The sequence below is a fragment of the Pseudophryne corroboree genome, chromosome 2, assembly GCF_028390025.1.
Source record: "Pseudophryne corroboree isolate aPseCor3 chromosome 2, aPseCor3.hap2, whole genome shotgun sequence".
NCBI lineage: Eukaryota > Metazoa > Chordata > Amphibia > Anura > Myobatrachidae > Pseudophryne > Pseudophryne corroboree.
The window spans coordinates 554228775-554236711 of NC_086445.1; the positions used below are offsets into that span (position 1 = coordinate 554228775).

General features: G+C 39.0%; 1 pseudogene; it reads right to left on the reverse strand.

The window, feature by feature from the left end:
• Nucleotides 1-246: 246 nt before the first annotated feature.
• LOC135052534 (5S ribosomal RNA) lies at nt 247-365 on the reverse strand (annotated as a pseudogene).
• Nucleotides 366-7937: the final 7572 nt, after the last annotated feature.

Genomic DNA, 7937 nt, shown 5'->3' on the forward strand with positions numbered 1-7937 from the left:
TATTATTAATAACTTATGAGAAAGGGTGTGAGTTCTTAGTTGGGTATTTCTATGAATAGTACAATAGATTATATCCATTACAGGTGTATTCTTTCTATAAATAGTATAATAGATTATATCCATTAAGGGAAGAGGTAAAGAGGAGAATACCAAAGTGTTTGGAGAAATACGTAAGTGATGAGTAATAATACATTAGTTGATTTACAGCTGTTTTACAGATTTGGGAACTCCAATGTGCATGCACTGTTTCTACAGCACCTGGTCTTCTCCGGAGGTCACCCTCCTTGATACTGGTCAGGCCCATAAAATGCTTAGCTTCCACGATCGGACGAGAGTGGGCGTTCCATTTTGGTATGGCTGTGGTCTACTTAGCACAGGTTCCCTAAAAGGATATCACAACTGAAGTAAAGCCATAACCAGGCACCACAGTGTTTATTTATAAGAAAAAAAGGGGGGAGAGAATAAATATCTAAAGAAAGGGAGAGATTTCGTAGCTTTCGTTGAATCCAGCCGGATACATCGTCTTCAATTGGAATATCAAGAACATTTCCCTTCTGGATAGCAGATTCGCAAGGTCGCCACTTCTTTCACCGAGTGTGACATGTTCTATGGCCTTGCACGTTAGGGCGTCAGGATTAGAGTTATGGTGTAACAAGAAGTGCTTGGAAACCGCATGTGTTTCCACCTTGTTCTTTATATTCCGGACACGTTCTTGGATTCTTAATTTGAGTTGTCTCTTAGTCTTCCCAATATATTTTTTTACCACAGTCACATTCCAAAAGGTAAATAACGGAGGTTGAATTACAGTTCATATATTCCTTGATTTTGAATTCTTTCACGTCACCTGTTGCAGAGAAAGTTTTCCGGTTTGGGTGTAAATACCTACAGACATTGCAGTGCCCACACTTATAGCTACCTACACACCTGATAAGGGGTTCTTTTTTGCTGGTCACAGATCTCAGCATGCTAGGTGCCACCAAATCTTTAAGATTTTTGGATTTCTTAAAAACAATCTCAGGTTGCGGTGGCAGTATGTCTTTTAAAACAGGATCCATGAGTAAGATGTTCCAGTGGGTTTTCATTGATTGCCTGATGAGTTTCTCATGTCTACTGTAAGTCATAATAAAAGCAGTGGAGTCCTTTCTCGTTTCCCTGTTCTTGTACGTTAAAAGGTCGTTCCTCTCCAGGGTTCTTATCTTGTTGACCGCCTCGTCAAGAATACTGGTGGGATACTTCTTGTCTAGGAATCTGTTTCTGTATTTCTCAAGTTGTTCGTTGCACTCTTCTATTTCACTGCAGTTCCTTCTAATTCTGTGGAACTGGGAGTAGGGGATGTTGTTTTTCCACTGTTTTTGGTGATTACTCCTGTAGTCTAAATAACTGTTGGTGTGTTACGCACACCAGTGCTAACAGGAGTATACCGGTGTATGAACAGAGAGGGAAGCGAAGCAAACAAACTCAAAGACAGTATAACATAACATACACAGGAGGTGATGGAATAACTAATAAACACAAAGTGAACGGAGAAGCCCAAAGGCTCAGGAATTGGGTGTCTCCCTAGTGTCAGGAATGCTCAGATGGAATAGAGCGGACAATGAAGCGATGTGTAGTGATTTAACATGTGGAGCACCTGAAATGATGTTGCTAAGAGCAACAGAAAAAACCCCAAAGGGTTACCAACGGGTGTGGGAATAAACTCCTTGGTCAGAGATAGAAATATAGACACAAGGAGAGTATCCACAATCCTAACCCCCACTTGCAGGGCACAGGTTCAGCTTACTGCCACCAAACTGACACCTGGACGCCCTGCACAGTGAGGGAGGATTAAGCAAGCAGGTCTGAGAGTACAGCCGCAAACCTGCTGGGTTCACAGAATAGCAAAAGAACCCCAGCAGGTCAAACAACTGACTCCAGTCTTACTGCTAGGTCCGGATTGGCAGAATGAAGTACCGAATCCCAAGGCCTATTCGCAGTAAGCAACAAGTAAATACAAAGTCACACAGTACTAGCTAACTCTCTGGAACTGACTAACAAACAAAGATTCAGCAGCATTTGCCTAGTCTGAGAGGATGGTTTATATAGCAGGTGCTGTCCACGCCCTCACAGACTGTGAGCACAAAACCAGCGCCGGATTCCCTGCCGTGCACAGAGCCTGTAAGCACTACACAGTGAAAACCCGGACCGGAGTATCAGCTGCGCTCAGGTTACTTCGCTAACACTTGCCTCCCGGTTGCCATGGCGACGTGGCAGCACAGAGCAGGAGATCCTAACATGGTGTCCACTGGTTTAATGTAGTTTCTTGTAACAATTCTGTTTTCTTTTCCCACAAGGATAAGATCCAAGAACTCTATTTGTACTTTATCCACATTTGAAGTAAAGGTGAGATTCACATCATTATGTGCCAAATAGTTCATAAAAAAGTTGTTAAAATCTTCCATTGTACCATCCCAAATAATCAAAATATAATCAATGTACCTTTTGTAAAAGACTATAAAATTTCTAAAAGGGTGATCATTGTAGATAAAAGTTTCTTCCCATCTTCCCATGAATACTCGGTGCAAAAATAGTTCCCATAGCGGTTCCGCAGCTTTGTATATAAAAACTATCCAGAAATTTAAGATAATTGTGAGTTAAAATGAAAAACATGATATCACAAATGAATTGTCTGTGGGAATCCGTCAGGGAAAGGTCATTATCTAGATACTCTTTACATGCTGCTACACCCTTTGAATGTTCGATGCATGTTTAAAGTGCTTGTACATCGATTGTGGCCCACAAATATGTTGGTTTCCATTCTATGTCTTTCACCAGATTAAGTACCGCTGTTGTGTCCTTCAAATATGATGGTAACTGGTTCACATATTTCCTAAGAAATACATCTACATATTCAGAGAGATTTGAAGTGAGAGAGTCTATACCGGCTACTATTGGTCTGCCCGGTGGATTAGTGATTGATTTATGTATTTTGGGTAAAAAATAAAATATAGGGGTAACGGGGTAGGACTGCATTAAAAACTGGTACTCCTCCTTCGTTAAAATGCCAGTACGTAGTCCATTTAATAGCAGTGACCGTAGATCCTCTAGGAAATCATCTTTTGGATCTTTCTGTAGGATTTTATAAGAATTGGTATCTCCTAGTAATCTCTTAGCTTCTGTTACATACTTGTCTCGATCCATGATCACTAGACCCCCCCCTTTATCAGCTTGTTTGATGACAATCTCTGTGTTCTTTTGTAGTTTCTTTAAGGCCTCCCTCTCCTTATTGGAAAGATTCTTTTTCAGGATGGGTTCTGTTTCTGAATCATAAAGGTCCTTTTTCACTAGGTCATAGAAGATGCTGAGATGGCTCCCCTTGGACTCTAACGGATAGTACTTAGATGATGGTTTTAGGCCCGACTTTGATTGAGTGGGTGTATTGTCATAGTTTCTGAGAATGGCGTCATCTTTCTGTAGGAAATGTCGTTTCAGTGTTAATTTTCGTACGAACTTGTTGAGGTCTATAAAGGTTTCGAACTTATTCATACCACTGGTTGGAGCAAAGGATAGACCTTTATTTAACAAGGAACTTTCTGGTTGTGAGAGATTATGTTGTGATAAGTTGAAGATGCCCTTGGTTACTGGTTTTGATGTTGAAATGTCCGCTTTTTGAAGTCTCTTCCTGCTGCCGCCCCTCCTTCCTCTTCTCTACAAACCGTCTTTTTAGGGGGGAGGCATGCCTGATATCTTCCTTTATCTGGTTCTTCATATTGTCCTTTGGCCTTGTGCCTGTGCTTGGGGATAAAAAATCATTGTCACTCTGGGAACCCCTTCCTTGTAGAACCGAAAATCTATTTTTTGTTGTTGTTCTAAATTTCGAATCGTTGGGGGTATCTTGGTTTTTGTTTTCTGGATGGAACATGGGGTGCTGTTTTCCAATAGTGTTTGTTACTTCCTCCTCTATCCATTCCATTTTCTTACTTAGTACTTTTCCATTAATGATGTAGTCCTCCTTGTCTTTGAACATGTCAATCTCTGATTCCTTCTCTTTAATGGATTTTTCTAGCTCTATCAGTGTGTTCTTTTTCTCTGTGATGAGCAATTTCATAAGATTAATGGAGCAGGTGTGTAGGATAGCATCCCATTTCTCTATAAATTCGGTGTTAGTATTTCCAAATGTTGGTTGTTTGGTCACCCTCAGTCCTCTAAGTATTCTGGCTACTGAGATATAATGTTCTAATCCCTTGATATCCCACCATGCTTTTACCTCTTTTGTAAGAAGTCTTTCAATCCCCCAGAATAAGTCATCTAGGTCACACGGTGGGGGGGCTGCATCCATAGGTTTACTCTCATGGAATTTTTTTTACATAAGTCATTTCTTTTAGTAGTACGTTCATTGTTCCTAAACATTATAATGAGGAACAGACTCCCACCAGGCAGCTGGATTTTAGTGATACCAAGAAAGATTTGTTAAAAAGAAAAAACAGCGCCACTTGTGGTAATCTACCCGGCAAAACAAGTATATAATAAATATATGTCCAAAATAACACTCCCTTGGTACAAAGGGTGTCAGCAGGCCCCTAATAAAACAGCGGTGGTAAGCTGCTGTAAAATTATATAAAAAACAGGAATATGGGCATCAGCGACCAATGGTGTCTATTGTAAAGGAACATAAAAGATTTCTTTATAAAAAATACATATTTATTTTACAAAAAACAATCTGATTTTGTTAAAAAGAAATACTTGAGCATAAAAGTTCATAAAAAAATGGAGAAAATGAGAATAATAGAATAAAAGTACAAGGTACACATCATATTGCAATATATGTGTATAAAGTGCTTATCTTAGATAAAGGAGGTCAGTCTGGGAAAGATCATGAAATGTCCAACGCATTTCATCCGTCAGGACTTCATCAAGGGTAGTGTAGCATTGGGACAGGTCTTGTATTTATACCTCTATCAATTAGAAGACTATGTGTGACATCACTTCCTCCCAAAGTGATGCTTAGGGAGCACATGTTAGTAATATATAACATATTTAGATGAATTCAGTATATGTGATATAAGTATCTATAACAAAGCTAATTATTATTACTAAATTTCAAAACAAATGGTTTGATGAGTGTAAAGGATTATTATTAGCGGAGTGTGCTGGTAAAAGTTACTTCCGCCCCACTTCCTGTGGTAGAGCGGGCTCCTCTGCACGTGCGCCCGTTTCCGCATCGGAGACCGGGTACCGGAAGCCATGTCACATTTGCCGGAAGTCGCGTTCGCGTCACCTCCCGCATGCCTCATCACGTGGGTGGAACAGGAAGCCATATATCCCGTGGAACGCACTCCAAATATGAATTTTCTTCTTTCATGTCAAGTCTTTCTATAATGAGCCCCAGTGATAGATCACTATTCTTTAGAGTTTTGACGGTTATTGGTGGATATAGATTCTTCGTTTAAACGGCATATAAGTATACAGTCTATTGTTATGCCAGTCTCTGCCCAGGAAGACATAGAAAGAGAATGAAATAAAAAATTTATAAATTACCGGGGAATCATGAGCATATTTGTGAATACGTATTTAAAACAACATGTATATTATATTTCAAAAATTATATAATTAAAATATATATCCCAGGTTGTTAAAAGAGGAAAATAAATTTCCATGAAGAATAATAATAAAGAAGAAAATTATTATAGTTAAAGTGCCTGTGCAAAATCTCCTGTGTCTCTTATTATTAATAACTTATGAGAAAGGGTGTGAGTTCTTAGTTGGGTATTTCTATGAATAGTACAATAGATTATATCCATTACAGGTGTATTCTTTCTATAAATAGTATAATAGATTATATCCATTAAGGGAAGAGGTAAAGAGGAGAATATCAAAGTGTTTGGAGAAATACGTAAGTGATGAGTAATATTACATTAGGTGATTTACAGCTGTTTTACAGATTTGGGAACTCCAATGTGCATGCACTGTTTCTACAGCACCTGGTCTTCTCCGGAGGTCACCCTTCTTGATACTGGTCAGGCCCATAAAATGCTTAGCTTCCACGATCGGACGAAGACTATGACCAAGGGAAGATCAAGAACTGGAGTAGGTTTAGAACTCCAGGATTCCATCAGAACAAAGCTAACAAACACTATTGGAAAACAGCACCCCATGTTCCATCCAGGAACAAAAACCAAGATACCCCCAACGATTCATAATTTAGAACAACAACAAAAAATAGATTTTCGGTTCTACAAGGAAGGGGTTCCCAGAGTGACAATGATTTTTTATCCCCAAGCACAGGCACAAGGCCAAAGGACAATATGAAGAACCAGATAAAGGAAGATATCAGGCATGCCTCCCCCCTAAAAAGACGGTTTGTAGAAGAAGAGGAAGGAGGGGCGGCAGGAGGAAGAGACTTCAAAAAGCGGACATTTCAACATCAAAACCAGTAACCAAGGGCATCTTCAACTTATCACAACATAATCTCTAACAACCAGAAATTTCCTTGTTAAATAAAGGTCTATCCTTTGCTCCAACCAGTGGTATGAATAAGTTCGAAACCTTTATAGACCTCAACAAGTTCGTACGAAAATTAACACTAAAACGACATTTTCTAAAGAAAGATGACGCCATTCTCAGAAACTATGACAATACACCCACTCAATCAAAGTCGGGCCTAAAACCATCACCTAAGTACTATCCGTTAGAGTCCAAGGGGAGCCATCTCAGCATCTTCTATGACCTAGTGAAAAAGGACCTTTGTGATTCAGAAACAGAACCCATCTTGGAAAAGAATCTTTCCAATAAGGAGAGGGAGGCCTTAAATAAACTACAAAAGAACACCGAGATTGTCATCAAATAAGCTGATAAAGGGGGGGTCTTGTGATCATGGATCGAGACAAGTATGTAACAGAAGCTAAGAGATTACTAGGAGATACCAATTCTTATAAAATCCTACAGAAAGATCCAAAAGATGATTTCCTAGAGGATCTACGGTCACTGCTATTAAATGGACTACGTACTGGCATTTTAACGAAGGAGGAGTACCAGTTTTTAATGCAGTTCTACCCCGTTACCCCTATATTTTATTTTTTACCCAAAATACATAAATCAATTACTAATCCACCGGGCAGACCAATAGTAGTCGTTATAGACTCTCTCACTTCAAATCTCTCTGAATATGTAGATGTATTTCTTAGGAAATATGTGAACCAGTTACCATCATATTTGAAGGACACAACAGCGGTACTTAATCTGGTGAAAGACATAGAATGGAAACCAACATATTTGTGGGCCACAATCGATGTACAAGCACTTTCTACATGCATCGAACATTCAAAGGGTGTGGCAGCATGTAAAGAGTATCTAGATAATAACCTTTCCCTGACGGATTCCCACAAACAATTCATTTGTGATATCATGTTTTTCATTTTAACTCACAATTATTTTAAATTTCTGGATCATTTTTATATACAAAGCTGCGGAACCGCTATGGGAACTATTTTTGCACCGAGTTTCGCAAATCTATTCATGGGAAGATGGGAAGAAACTTTTATCTACAATGATCACCCTTTTAGAAATGTTATAATCTTTTACAAAAGGTACATTGATGATATTTTGATTATTTGGGATGGTACAATGGAAGATTTTAACAACTTTTTTACAAACTATCTGGCACATAATGATCTGAATCTCACCTTTACTTCAAATGTGGATAAAGTACAAATAGAGTTCTTGGATCTTATCCTTGTGGGGAAAGAAAACAGAATTGTGGACACCAACTGTTATTTGGACTACAGGAGTAATCACCAAAAACAGTGGAAAAAACAACATCCCCTACTCCCAGTTCCACAGAATTAGAAGGAACTGCAGTGAAATAGAAGAGTGCAACGAACAACTTGAGAAATACAGAAACAGATTCCTAGACAAGAAGTATCCCACCAGCATTCTTGACGAGGCGGTCAACAAGACAAGAA